Genomic DNA, 15,517 nt, shown 5'->3' on the forward strand with positions numbered 1-15,517 from the left:
CTTTCTTCATGTTCCAATAGAGATGAACTGGGAGGCTAATGAGCTAGCTCAAATAGCCTCTGGTTTGAAAATGTCAGAAGAACTCACCCATAAGTTGATAATGATCAAGAAGCACAGACATCCTTCCATCATGGAGAGGGGAATTCAAGTGGAGACATTCAATACAGATGTCAATCTAGCTAGTGACTAGAGGAGTCCCATCAAGGAGTATTTGTCGAACCCAGGAAGACGAGTACCTTATTCCCTCAAGATTAGAGCATTGAACTTCTTATTGATGGAAGGTGACTTGTACCGCAAAAATGTAGATGGACTTTTGCTGAAATGCTTAGGATTTCCAGACAGCATGGAAGTTATGAAACAAGTCCACGAAGGAGTATGTGGAGCTCACCAGGCAGGCATCAAGATGAAATGGCTCATAAGGAGACATGTATACTTCTGGCCATCTATGCTGAAGGATTGTATGTCTTATGCAAAAGGATGCCGACAATGTCAACGATATGGGCAGATTAAAAGAGTTCCTGCAGATGAGATGTACGCAGTTGTCAAACCATGGCCCTTCAGAGGATGGGCAATTGATTTGATAGGGAAAATTTATCCTGCATCATTAAAAGGGCACAACTTTATGATCGTGGCAACAGACTACTTCACAAAATGGGTAGAGGCTTTACCAATGAAGAAAGTGGACCAGAGAGATGTTGTGAAGTTCATCAAGGAGAACATCATTCACAGGTACGGGATCCCTCAGTCAATTACCACAGACCAAGGAACCATGTTCACCGGAGATGACATGAAGGACTTCATGGAAGATTACGGAATCAAGTTGTTGCACTCTACTCCTCATTATCCACAAGCTAATGGTCAAGCTGAGGCCTCCAACAAAGTTCTCATCAACATCCTTGAAAAGATGATCGAAGATAACCCTAGGGAATGGCACGTCTTACTTTCAGAAACTTTATGGGCATACAGAACATCAAAAAGGAGTGCCACAGGCGTCAGTCCTTTCTCATTAACATATGGACATGATGTCGTGCTTCCTATGGAGGTAGTAGTGCCGCCCCTCAGAGTAGCCAGACAAAATGAACTCACTCCAGCAGAATACACATAAGCTATGATGATGGAACTTGAAGGATCTGATGAAGCTAGAATGCAAGCACTTGATCGAATGATCGCCCAGAAAAAGAATGTAACCAAAGCATACAATAAGAGAGTGAAGAAAAAGACCTTTGAAGAAGGAGACATGGTTTGGAAACTCATCTTACCAGTTGGGACTAAAGATAGAGCATATGGAAAATGGTCTCCAAATTGGGAAGGACCATTCAAAGTCTTCCAAGTTCTAAAAGGAAACTCTTATTGGTTAGCCAGCTTGCAAGGGGAGCCACATAAGAGGTTCATCAATGGAAAGTACCTCAAGAAATTTTATCCCACTCTTTGGGAACTGAGGGAGCATCAACCATAGGATATAGGCAATATATATTTGATGTAACGCAAAGCAATTTCACTTTGAAAATTGTAAAGCTGGCTTATAGCCGCTATTCTGTTTGCAATAAAATAGTAGCAGGCCTCAAGGCCGCAATTTATTCATCAAGCAATGTCTATCAAGTCTATCTAACAAATAAATCTCTCTGAGGAGAATTTACCTTTCCTGTGATGGAATCATGTTGATTTTCTCCATTGAATTGATTGGTTCAGGCTCTACTCCTTGGCAACGGCAAGCCCATCATCAGCGTAGGGATTGGTAGTGCACTGATGTCTACAACAGCTTCATTGACAAGTTCTATTTCTCCATTAAATTGATTGATTCAGCCTCTACTCCTTGGCACCAGCAAACCCGTCATCAGAATAATGGATTGGTAGTGCACTGATGTCCACAACAGCAACATCATTAACAACTTTGTTCATACTCCAATCCAACATGCAAGTAGACTGAATGATGGAATCTTCATCAACAATAATTGGTAGTGCAACACGAACAACTTGGTAGCACTGTGATTAGAGGAAACCGATCAGTTAACTAAGAGGAAACCGATCAGTTAACTGATCCGGCCTCTAATCCTTCTCACCAGGAAACTTGTTGTCATGATAGGTACCGGTTGTGCACTTATGTTCAGAGGCCTCTACTTCTTGGCACCGACAAACCCTTCGTGGGGACAGGGACTGGTTATGGACTTACATTCAAGAGCTCTAATCCAACGCCGAATGATGGAAACTTTGTCAACAAGAGTTGGTGATGCACGTACAACTTGATAGCACCATTATTAAAGGACTCGATCAATGATTGATCTGTCCTCTAATTTTGGATACTAGCAAGCTTTCTTGTCACAATAGGGACTGTACATGTATATGTGATAATATACACAGCAGCCCCAGGGACGACTTCGTCAAAAATCACGATCACGATTCATCAAGATGCAACAGATAAAATCATTCTTTAATCTCCATATTATCAAAAGGAAAAGTACTGAGTACAACTCTTTACACCGAAAAAAAGGGGGAAATAATGCAACAAAGCCAAGTATCATGTTTCTTTTTGCTTGCCACTGAAGCTGAAAATCGAATGAAAGCCGATAATAAAGCAAAGTCGGGGATCTTTGGCCAAACATAATTGATTGCCGATGGTTTGAGTTTCTGCAACATGGTCCACCATCAAAAGCAAAATCACGGAGTCATCTTAAATTGGAAAAGAAAAGAAAGTGTACCCAACACCTCCTTTTATCAGAAATAAGAAGATTCACAGCGGCAACAGAGAAACGAATGCGATCTTTACGGAAGATAAAAAGCAACAAAGAGATGATCCACTGCCAAAGCATGAAATTTCAAAATACAAGAAAGCAATGGATCACTAGTACAGAAATGCTTACTTGTGTCGCACTTTTTCAGGTTGTTGTGTCGCACTATTGTGCGACACAACAGGGGTGCGACACAAGAACTTTGCATCGCTCTGGAGAGCGACACAAGCTACCCATTTGTTGTGTCGCACTTGTCACGCGCGCGATACAATAGAGCGATAACTCTTGTGACGCGCTTCTAGAGTGTGCGACACAACATATGATAATTCTTGTGACGCGCTCCAAGAGTGCGCGACACAAGCTCCCCGATTAATCTGGTACACTTTGTATTGCTCCTTCCTCATGTGCGACGCAAAATATTGATATTTTAAAAAAAAAATTATAAAATTTTCCAGCATCTAGCATAAAATTTTATAATCAAAATTGAAAATAATAAAATAAATAAAAATTTGGATTGAAGAGAGCTATGATAGCATAAAAATTCTACACACGAGGAAAATTTAAACAAAAACATAAGGAAAAGTTCTACACACGAGGAAAATTTAAACAGAGGCAACACAAAAAACCTGCTCAAAATAAATAATAAAAATAAGAAAGCACTCTTAGAAATGTCTATTGTCAAAAGTTCACTACACAAACCATCAAAAGTTGAATTATAATTATTTCATATTAGTTAAACATGCTTAAAACACTTAAAATAGCTAATAAGGCATTCTGAATGTTATACATTATCTGATGCTAATAAGGTATTGGTACCTAATAATGCTAGGCTTATCAAATGTAACAACCAATTTTCTCTTGTATGGTTTGATGGTTTTTGCATGTCCACCACAAGGAACAAGAAAATTAATACATGTGATCCTAGGATGTTAAGTTGTCTCCTAATGAAAGATAATAGGAATATAATTTGACTCTTTCTGAACTATGCGATTAATAGTCTGTTTGGATAAGGTGAAGGAAACTACTATATTGCAAGAAAAGATCAATCCTTAGTGCTGATGCTGATGAACTAATATAGGACACCCATCTAAAAGAGATAGGTAATTCTTAGTGGAATCACAATTTCATTAATGGCAACTAGAGTCATAGGCATGATAACTTCCTCTAAGAGCATTTCAATTCATCCCATTATCTAATGTAAGTGCCTGAATTTATTAAAGAAGTCAATCATCAGCTTAAATTAGGTCAAACAGATGCTTGCTGCAACTGTTTAGGTGTATAGCTGTATAAGATCCTCACATGTTGGTTCTGCAAGGGGGGAATCATCGAATCAGGTAAATGTTCGGGGAAGAAAGGGTGTTCCTCTGGATTCCCATAATGACCCATCTAATTTGAAAAGAAAGAGAGATCATGCATCTTTACAAAATCACTTTTTATGATAGTCCACAATTTTCTGTTATAGACGACTTACCTTTGCATGTAATTATTTCTGTTTCTCGCACAATGAACTCTAATAAAGAGTCATTAAAACCGTCCATGGAGAGCACATCAGCATCATATGTGTCTTTGTTATAGGAGTACCAAGCTCTCATTAAAAGGTTATGTATTATGTAATCCTCTTGCAGAATCAAATGAATGCCTTATATCTTCAAGGCTCAAGCTCTGAAAATCAGCCACCTGATTCTTGGAACATCTACATGTAAAGGAGACAGAAGGTTAAGAGTTAGCCAAATAATGCCTGAAAGTCGAAAGCTATGAATATTCAATAAGAATATTGAATGAGGTAAAGTCTCAATAACTTTGATTTCTCATTAAAGGAATACATAGGTACTAATTACATATTTAATCTATTGCTAGGTGTGCTCAACAAGTAAAAAGTACTACAAGGACAAAGACAAATGTTTCAATCCTAGCCGTTGATCAATAAGCCTTGTGATGGATGGCTGTGATTGATTCGGGCTTAGGTTCACATGAGGTGTGGTGCATTCTATTAGCATGGGCTGCTTCTAGAATACTCTTGTGGGAAAAGGTCTGAAATACCCTTGGAATACCAAAGGGTTACGTAAAGACTTAAAGCCTTCTTTAATTATTTGTACTTGATAGGATTCTTTTTTTTGGACTCTTCAGTTTCTTCTTCTTCTTGCTTTCGTCTTCTTCATTTGCAAAATCTGTAGATTTTGCCCTGTATTAAAAGCCACACAATAGAATTATGGACATTTAATTATTCACCTCATTGATGAATAAGGACCACATATTCAAAACTAGTCAAGTATGATCAAGAAAAGGTTTTTCAACAAGTCAAATATCTATATTTGGAATAATATGTATATATGGTTTAGCAATTAGTCATTGTCAATGACCAAAATTAATTGAAGTCAGACTAAGAAAGCAACTCCACAATATAAAGAGCAAAGCTGCTGAACCCAGCTTGAAATATGAAGAAACACAAATACAATTGACATATTGAAAACTATCTATGTGTTTCTGTATGCCATAGTTCTGTTGAAACTAGAAAATTGAAAAAGCAATGGCAGAGTCAAAACTGAGTTGTTTACAGAGCAATATAAGGGAGGCACGAGGCCGGGGTTCATATGTGCACCAATCACATTCATTACGTGAAGGAAATGAACTAAATTCACGGTCAGTCATAATATCAATATGACAAGTTCTCCCATGAAGTGTCTCCATTAAGAACTTGTATGGAATGCCTCAAGTGTACACAGGATTTTAGTACAATACATTCGTCATCCTAAAATATAACACGAACATCTAATCTTTATTTTAGAGAAAGCAGGAAAATCTACTTCTGATATGAACAACTAAATTTCACAACCATACTCTTCTTACATCCAAGTGTTCTAGGCATTAAGGAAACCTGAAGAGTGCAGTTGTATGTACGTGTGTGTTATACTCTGTGCATGTGCAACTAGCACTAAAACTGTATGGAAATTGATCCAAATTTACTGAACATTGTTGCGTAAATATAGAAATTGAAGCCACTGAAACTTAATGCATGTTTGGGAAGACCCACAGACCAAGAAACAAGGCAATATACCCCTCCAACCAGGAGATGTACAACAGAAACAAAACTGAAGAAAGAGCAGACTAGCAATTATGAGATAAAGTAATAAATTTCAAAAGCACCAGGAATGACCATAGTGCAGTATACAATAGATTATGTACTAATAAGATGAATCCATAATTGATCTAAAAGGAGAAAATCCACATACTATGGATATGGGAAATAATTGTAGACTTTTTTATTGAGTATGTTGAAGATGACATTTAAGAAGTACCTGTACAGGAAACACAAACCAATCAGTTATTCCTTAAATCAAATACAAGGCAGAGGTTAATGGATTTTTAGCATCTGCTAGGGTGGTAGATTAGCCTCAAAATTGGATCTGCAAACAAAATGATAATATTTGCCTGCAACTCAAATGTATATGATATCTTACCACGTAAAGAAGAAGAAATATGTAACCAGTGCAGGAAATCTCTCGCCAAAGATTTTAGAAGGCTCTACATGTCTGCACCCGCAAATTCAAATTATAACACATATATAGCACTGATATCACATCTTTAAAAACAACGCTTAAAGGGTGAAAATTCAGCTTCAATTTCAAGTCTGAGGAGGTTAATTAATAAGTCACTTTAAGTAATAGTCCATCGTAAGTAAGTTCACGAGACTAATGAAGTATCTACGGAGGCTAATCGGATAATCTGAATAAGATATGATACCATGTATTAAGCCTAAAACATTTAAAAAAACAAAAAAAAGATTACATCCAATCTGATTAGCATACCATCATGTTTCTTCATCAAACCTCTTGCAAAGAGCAAGCAAATAATCAAGAATCCAACTTCAGCTGCACCTCCTAATATAATAGAAAAGGAAAAACAAATTTAAATGTTTTAATTCCATATTTTTAATTCCAACTTCAGCTGCACCTGTATTCTGCCCTGTCCCTACATCACACCAAATTTAATTCCATATTAATTGCACATTACTTAAACACAAACAATAGAAAAATGATTACTTTTTTTATATTCAATTTGGCCAATCAATCTCTATTGACAGAAAGAAAGTGACCAACAGATTTAATTCAATTTCCCAATAAAACTTGCCAGTCATCAAACAAATCAACAAAAGTTTATCTATGGAAAAGGAAAAACAACTCCTTCAAGATTTACCTGAAGAAGAAGATGAATGAGAAGATGATGAGGATGATGATCTTCTAGGGACCCCATTTGGATAATAATTGTAACGAATAAAGCACTTATGCAGATAGATTTGGCCAGAAATAGAGTTACCAGATTCAACCTGAGCTCTTTGCACAGCACTTTTAACACATTCACCACAATCTGAATCCCCAACATCACCTTCACACTGCCCCAAAACATACACAGCTTGATAGCTAGTAGTATAAAATCCATGCCCACTAACGACACCGTTTTACAACACAGAGAAAGCAGTATCCCTCCTCTCCTCAAACCCACTTCCTGCTATATTGGTAGCTCCACAAGTGTTGAACAACATTTCCATACCTGAAACTTGAGTAAACCCAGCATCAGCAGCCATTATTTTTCCATTTTTTTTCTTTTAAATTCAGAAAAGAATATGCAAGTCTTACCCTTCGGCATCAGCAGCCGCAGCCTTAACAATCGGAAAGTCAAGAGAACTCCGTCACCGAATCGGTTGACTCAAGCCAGCGATTCTCAAGAGATTACCGGAGAAAAGAACCGGCGAAAAATAAATTGGAAGTTCCGACAACGATAAGGAAGCCAATCGCATGATTTGAGCGGCAAGAAGTGATCGAGGTTTGAGTGAAACTTGAAAGCTCATGGACGAAAGCTTCAAAGAGAGAGATGGGAGAAAAAAAGGCGGCCGGACTTCCGAAAGCCATGGACGAGAGCTTGAAAGCTCTTGATTGATTCATGATGTGGAAGGATGAGGAGGAAGAGAAGAGTCTCGAATGAAACAGGAGGCTGGGGGCTGCCAAATGATCCTAACCTAATTAAGAATATATGATAGGCTTTTTATTCTTTTAATCCCCCTTATTTTGTTTATTCAGGTTTAATCCCTGCTAACCCCTTCCCGTTTTATGATTTAGTCTCCGATTGATTTATATACTTAGGAATCTGAACTTGTTTACCTTGTCTCCTGTCAATTAGACGCCTCAATGTTTTAATCATGTACCTAATTATTTGAATTAAGCTTAATTAGGTCGTTCCAAATAGTAGTTCGTATTAGTTGTGTCGCGCTTTTAAAAAGGAGCGACACAAAGATAACATACTCCTTGTATCGCTTTTATAAAAGCGTGTCACAAAGATAAAACACTTCTTGTGTTGCTTTGGTAAAGGCGCGTCACAAGCTTGTTCTTGTGTCACACTGTAAGACACGCGATACAAGAAGTAACTCGTTTGTGACACACGCTCTTCAAGCATGACATAAGTGATGACACAGAATACTTAGTTGTGTCGCGTTTATAGAACGCGCGACACTAGTTACTCTGTTGTGTCGCTTTATCTTCAAGCGCGACACAAGTGAGCATTAAAAGAGAACACAAAAAGAAAGAAAAGAAAAGAAAGGGACATGTGGTCCTTTACCGTCAAATTCCACTACTCAGTGAAATCGATTTCAAGATCTTCTAGCTTGAAAGAAGACGACCACTGTGAAGGCTTACAAGCACTGTGGAGATGAGCTCCATTCTTCCGGCATCAAACATCAGCCTTCTTTTCCATTTGTTAATTCGGCGATTGAACTTGCCCAAAGACGCTTTGTCAAGAAGCAGCAATCCAAGTCCAACAGACGGAACAACGTCGATGATTTTTGAAGACAGAATCTGGAAATACAACATCATCAGTATTAAAAAAAAAGAACATGATAACAGAGAGTTCAATGTTGTAAACTTAGAATGAGGGGAGATGACCCTCTTCGAGAAGAACTTTGTTGCAAAACATGTTATCAAATATAAACTCTCAGTACAGATGATTCTTCAGGACAGATTTCCCTCAAACTTTTTCTCTGCCTCCTTTTTCTTTTTCATCACATCATTCAACGAAGTCCCTGATTCAGACCCGCCATCTCTGCTGTAGCTGAAAATTTGAGGTTTCAGCAACGGCCATCATCCTCATTCGGCTCCAGTTCGATCAAACGGTTTACAACTTCAATTGCTTCTACAAGTTTTAAGGATTTGATCCTTACCTCCATGAGGGTTCTTAAAGCTGTAAAAGGGGCAGCAATCGGTGCGGCAATTGCAGACTTAATTTGGAGATGGAAGAAGAATAAAAGCAGCAGCAGTGAGAGCGAGGCAGGTGGATCAAACTTCATGTTGAAGCTCTCAAGGTAAGGTAGGTAAACAAAACTCAATTCTCTACTGCACCGCTTTCTCTTCAATGAGTTGCTATTGAAAATATTTAATTATTTTCAAGTTGGTTTTTTATGCGGTATATAGAGTTTGTGTTTATTAAGGTTTCTTTTGCATTATGGTTTCCTAGTCCATTTAAAACTTTAAATTTTTGTTCTGCTGCAATTTTATCCTTTTATTATTTTCTTCATTTATTTTTAATCTTAGGTTTAGATCTATTTAAATTGAAAGACTTCTATTCTATTGCATTAATAGCTTAACTTTTTACTTTTCGTTTTTATCAGTTTTCTTTTTAAAGTTTTATTTCAATTAAATTTCTTAATTTTATCATGTTTTATTTTACTTTATGTTATTTTAAACATTTTAAATTTTATGGAGTTTAAAAGATTATTTTTGTTAGGGACCAAGCATAAATTTTCGTTTCTCAAATCCATGCTTGTGGGGAGCAACTGTTTGCACCATAAATAATTTTTGGCTTTGAATTATTTTTAATATATTAATTGGCTACGCTTAAGTATATTTTTCCAAAGTGGACATCAGGGGAAACTTGAAGTAAACTTAGGGGAACCAATAGCCAATTAATATTTTAACGTGTATTTTTGAGCCAATTGAAAAGCAGGAAAAATAGAAAGCGTGAAAATCAATTTCATCGTGGAACTCAAAGTGGAGCGGTTACTCAATGTGGTGGAGAACATGGATTAGTGGGAAGAAGTAGGAAGTTACCTCCCAGCTTCATCAAAAGGGCATTGTTTCATCATAGTTGCCACAGATTACTTTTCCAAATGGGTGGAAGAAGCACCAATGAAACAAGTCGGCCAAACACAAGTGATCCGATTCATCAAAGAGAACTTGATTCATAGATTCGGAATCCCAGAATCCATCACCACGGATCAGGGGACCATGTTCACAGGCGAAGATATGAACGAGTTCGTAGAAGAGTACGGAATTAAGTTGATTCATTCCACCCCATTTTATGCACAAGCGAATGGTCAAGCCGAAGCATCCAACAAAATTCTAATTCAAATCTTGGAAAAGATGTTAGAGGACAATCCTAGAGAATGGCACAAAGTTCTCTCAGAAACACTGTGGGCCATGCGAACGTCTAAAACACGAGCGACCGGAGTGAGTCCATTTTTTCTAACATTTGGTCATGATGCAGTAATACCATTAGAAGTCATCGTGCCTTCACTGCGAGTAATGCGTCAGAATGACTTGGAGCCAGACAATTATATACAAGCCATGACCATGGAACTAGAAGATTTGGACTACGAAAGGCAGAAAGCGCTCGATTGCATGATGATCCAAAAGAAGAAAGTGGAAGACGTGTACAACAAGAAAGTAAAAAAGAAAAACTTCAGAGAAGGCGAGCTAGTGTGGAAGCAAATCCTACCAATCGGGACGAAGGACCGTGAGCTTGGAAAGTGGTCGCCCAACTGGGAAGGACCATTTCAAATCCACAAGGTGCTCCCCGGGAACGCGTATTGGTTGAAGAGTTTGGGCGGAGAACCACACAGAAGATACATCAACGGCAAATACTTGAAGAAATATTTCCAAAGTATGTGGGACATAATTAATGTAGCAGCCAGCCCGCAAGACGTAGAAGAGGCTCAACTACGCGCGGCGCACACCACAGACGCCATGCGTAAAATACATCAATAAGGCGTTTTAGGTTCAGGAGCACCAACACGCAGGACGTGTTTGACAACACGCGGGACGTACATTCTCACACGCAGGGCGCTCCCCCTATACGCAGGACGTGCACTAGACGTACATATAAGATATGCTACAGGAGCACGAACACGCGGGGCGTGCATTCTCATACGCGGGGCGTACCTTCCTACGCGAAGCTTAACACAAGAGACGCCACGTGTAAAATACATCAATAAGGCGTTTTAGGTTCAGGAGCACCAACACGCAGGGCGTGTTTGACAATACGCGGGGCATAAACCAGACGTGTGTAAAAGACAGCTCCAGGAGCACGAACACGCGGGGCGTGCCCCAAAGACGCAGGGCGTGTACCGGACGTGCATGAAAGATGTACTCCAGGAGCGAGAATACGCGGGGCGTAAAATCAAAGACGCCACTCGTATTCATTATCAAAAAGGCGCTTCAGGGTCAGAAGCACAAATACGCGGGGCGTAACCAGGTACACGCAGGGCGTATGCGCTCTTTTTCTGGGCGTTTGCAATTTTGCTGGACATTTATATAGTGTCTTTGCAAGTGCTATAAATGTTCATCAATAAAAGAATAAATGTGCCATGGCCAAAAATAGATGACTTAGCAATTGCTCAAACGACAATCAACTCAAAAAGCAATGTCCATTTGTGCTAGACAAATAAATAAATGAAAGAATGAGCGTACAAACTCAAAGCGAAGATGAAAAGTACAGGCAACCCGTGAACGTACCTTACGGAAACAAACAAAAATCAAGCTTCGGGTATTTCGCCCAAGACTCACAAAGTTTGGAGGCAGCCTCTCTGTGTTGCTCGCTCTGTCTGTGCCATGCCAACATCTCATCATAATGATTGGCCAATCGATCTTTCTCACGGCCCAACTCTTCCTCCATCCGCGGGAAACAAACCCTAAACCCGGAGCTAGCTCTAACCATATCTTCCTTAAACGCTCGAGCTTCAGCCACCTCCTTCTCCAATACCGCAAGCCGCTCCTCTACAGCTGCAATTTTGGCTAATCGTTGCCTATCCGCTTCTTCATCATCAACCAGAGCATTAAACTTCTTGTTGTAGGCCTCTAACTCTGCCATATTTGATCTAACTCGAGCTGCGAGACCTGCTGCCACGTTTTTCTCAGAAACATAGGACTGATAGCAAAATAATATGTGGTTCTTGGCGGATGTCAACGGCTCAGTCTTGAAGGGATGAACACACACACCCATCATAAGGTCAAAATCAATCATAGCTCTTTCAACACGGGTCGGAGTCCAAGAGTCGAGAGGAGAGGCGACAAGCTTACTGAGATTGGCACGAGCATCACTCAAAGAATCATCAATAGGCAAGGATGAGTCAGCCACGGCGTTAGGCGGTACTTTCAAAAACGAAAAATCCAAACCAGCAAAAGGATTATCAGCCTTAAGACCGACAGGAACTAATGGAGGACGCACTAGAGCTGATTCCTGCCATATTCACAAATGACATTTCAATCAAACAATATTACTCAAGCATCCCAAACATAGTTCATAAAGTAACGGAGTCACAAATCATACAAACCTGAGACAATGGTGCGGCAATCAATCGGTTTAAAGAAGAGGCAGAAGGAAGATGTGTTCGTGCTGGAAGTTGCAATGGAGTCATGTCCACCTCAGCCGAGCTATCATCAAGAGACAGAGTTCTAATCGAAGAAGTCACGTTCCAACGTGCCCCTAGTTGATCCAGCGCTCCATCCTCAAAATCAAAGTATAAGGCTTCGTCAGAATCAATTCTCTCTCCTGGTCTCACAGAAGGGCCTGCCGTAGTAGGTACCTGCCCTCCCCCATCCAACATGATTGCTTTGCCTTTGCCTTTGCCTGTTTCGTTTATCTCAAGAGCATTCGGGACCAGAAGAGTCAGATTGTTATCCTTTCCCGAGCTACCGCTCGAATCTAAAAAAAAAAAAAAAAACAAAATGAATAAAATGTATATGTATATAAAATGTACATACAAGACAAAATAAAAAGAGCTTACCAACGGGTGGAATACACTGCTGAAAAACGGTGTCCCACCAAGCATCAAACGAAGGTCGATCCGACCCAAGCAGAAGTGGTCCCTGATCATATCCCGCATCCAGAACTGCAGCAGCTATATCTTCATCACTAGCTCCATACCGCTGAGAAGAGGTAGGAAATGGGAGTGGCCCTGGAATAGCTTGGAAAAATCCTAATTGACGTGCCCAAAGACAAGGTGCATACAAAGTCAGACCAGGATTTGATGATCTCGAGGTTCTAGTTCGGTTCACCCCGTGGTGTAACCGACGTGTTGCACACACCGTCATCCACCATTCAGTACCTTCATGGGGGGGCAGGAGACAAGTAAGAAAGCGCCCAGGATGGTAGACATGAATTACTCTTATTCCAAAAGAGAAACAACTCATTATGAGGGGATGGTACTAAAGTACGAAGAAATCTCACAACCACACCAACGGCCAAACTCGAAGAGCTATAGCAAAGGTCTACACCAAGATGATCTGAAACCCCCACTGATGAAACAGTAGCCAAATGAGGGAAGTAGATAAAAACCCACAGTTGTAACAACCACAAGCCACCCCGAGGTTTTACAAATGGTCTGCCCTCAACCGTAAGAGCTAGACGGTGGAAGGTTGAAGCTAACAACATGGTGCCAAGAGCTAAACGACGGCCTGAAGCCAAAGCCTTAGCAATAATCAATATTTCAGCGGTAGGCCTAAGACCCAACGGCTCAAAAATGTAATTGCTAAGCATCATCCACAGGAAATGCACATGATCCTCATCATCCAACTCCGCCTTATCCAATTTCTTCTTAATTATTTTGGCATACGTCCCAGCCTCTTTAGATAAGATGGCTTGCACTCCAGGGAATGCGTGTGTATATACACAACTTGGGACTTCCTCTCCAATAATGGGCAACCCCGTCAAAGCAACCACATCACGTAAAGTGATAGACATAGGACCCAGCGGGAGAATCAATGAGTTGCATATCGGTGACCAATAATTCAAAACTCCTTCAAGAACATTCACACAAGGAGTAATTTCATGACGCGTCAAACGAACGAAATCCCTGATGCCAACCTGGTCCCAAACACTAGCATACCTCAATCCTAAACAATCTACAAGGTCATTCCACCCAGTGTAACAACGAGGGAATACCAGACCTTTCTTATTCGCAGGGAATTGATAAGTTTCCCTATGAAGGGCTAATTCGGTAGCACTACTCATGGGATAAGGGGGCAAAGGCGAGTTATTCATAGCAACAGGGCTAATTGTAAAGACACTGTCCTGAAATCGAAAGTACAGACACAATCAATCAAAGCCTATGGAGGCTACCTTCAAAAACATGATCATGAAATTACAAAAATTACCTCCTGCAAGCCAAGGGTTATGCCTATGCGAGAATCAGCGCGAATGGTGTCAGAATATGAGTCCGCAGCTGTGACAGACAGATGCAAATTTCAGCAATACAATTCCATCTCCACGTAATAGCTCTAAAATTCTTATGTTTTATTCCAATTCAATTTATTTTCTCATAAAATGTGATTCTACACACACAAAAGGAAAAGAAAAATCAAAAAGAAAGAAATAAAGAAGAAAAATAGATTGCATACCCATGCTTGAGAGACTGAGAGCTTGATTCTGAGTGTTCTTGAGTTTGAGGAAAAGAAAATGGCAGAAACAAAGATAACAAAAAAAAGAAAAGAAGAGTTGTAGATTGATTAAGATAGAGAGTTCCAAGGAATTCAAATTCTAAAATCCTACAGGATTCTTCTCTCTATTATCTTAAAAAAAAAAATATTTAATAAAACTTCTTTTGTACATAAATTTTATTATTACTAATTCATTTATGCACAAAAGAGGGGGGCTATTGTTGGCCCAAAAAATAAAATAATTATTTTTATGTATATGAAAAGCTTGGGTTATGTTTTTAGGATATAGTTTATATTTTCTAGAAAATAATACACGTGTAAGCTAACCTGCAACCCATGAGAGAGTCCGGCACCACGCGGGGCGTGTCCTCAATACGCAGGGCGTAAACAAGGCGTCCGGAGAAATCAACGTCAAAAACTCAAATACGCAGCGCGTCCTTCACGTTACGCGGGGCGTACTTTCTTACGCGGGACGTACTTACCAATACGTCATGCGTGAGACGCATCCGCAGAGTGTTCCAAGATCAGAAGCTCCAATACGCAGGGCGTACTCCTTTACGCGGGACGTGACACCAGAGACGCCACGCGTAGAAATCAACAAGAAACGCACAAGGCCCAGTATCCGCCAATACGCAGGGTGTAGTAGGACATACGCGGGGCGTATCGTCTCGTCCGGAAGCAGTCAACGGCAGTTGAGGAAGTTAAGTTAGTTGGTTAGAGTTAGTTGGAGTTAGTTGAGTTATTTGGTGATGAAAAGACCAAAATACCCTAATACCTCTAACTAATTACCAAAACGCCACTTAAAAAACTATAAATAGACCCCCTCCCCTACAATAAAACACACACTCAACACACAACAAAACCCCTTTCTCAAGCTCCAATGCTTAATCTTTAGTTTTGCTCCGTAGTTCTTAGTTCTTAAGTTCTTTTGTTCTTATTTCTTCAAGTTCTTCAAGTTCTTCCTTTCGTTCTTCATTTTTCTTAGCTTCAATCCCTCATTTAGCTTCCTTTAGCCTTAATTCAAATTCCAATAGCCTTCCTTCCAAGTTTCTCAATTCAATTTAGCATTCCTAAGCTGTTACTCTGCTCAAT

At 39.7% G+C, this 15,517-nt stretch overlaps 1 long non-coding RNA gene across 9 annotated transcripts; it reads right to left on the reverse strand.

Moving 5' to 3' along the window:
* Positions 1-1,455: 1,455 nt before the first annotated feature.
* LOC136227968 (uncharacterized) lies at positions 1,456-7,760 on the reverse strand. Of its 9 annotated transcripts, none has more exons than XR_010688349.1 (9): positions 7,361-7,760; positions 6,921-7,274; positions 6,533-6,695; positions 6,185-6,256; positions 5,957-6,022; positions 4,823-4,908; positions 4,198-4,419; positions 2,061-2,433; positions 1,457-1,983 (listed from the first exon to the last, which is right to left on the reverse strand). It is a non-coding gene; the product is annotated as an uncharacterized lncRNA (long non-coding RNA). The 9 variants fall into 9 exon arrangements; XR_010688346.1 differs by lacking the exons at positions 1,457-1,983; positions 2,061-2,433 and adding exons at positions 3,873-3,931; positions 4,026-4,112 and having other exon boundaries at positions 7,361-7,754; XR_010688347.1 differs by having other exon boundaries at positions 1,456-2,433; positions 7,361-7,753.
* Positions 7,761-15,517: the final 7,757 nt, after the last annotated feature.

This window comes from Euphorbia lathyris, chromosome 4 (genome assembly GCF_963576675.1).
Source record: "Euphorbia lathyris chromosome 4, ddEupLath1.1, whole genome shotgun sequence".
Taxonomy (NCBI): domain Eukaryota; kingdom Viridiplantae; phylum Streptophyta; class Magnoliopsida; order Malpighiales; family Euphorbiaceae; genus Euphorbia; species Euphorbia lathyris.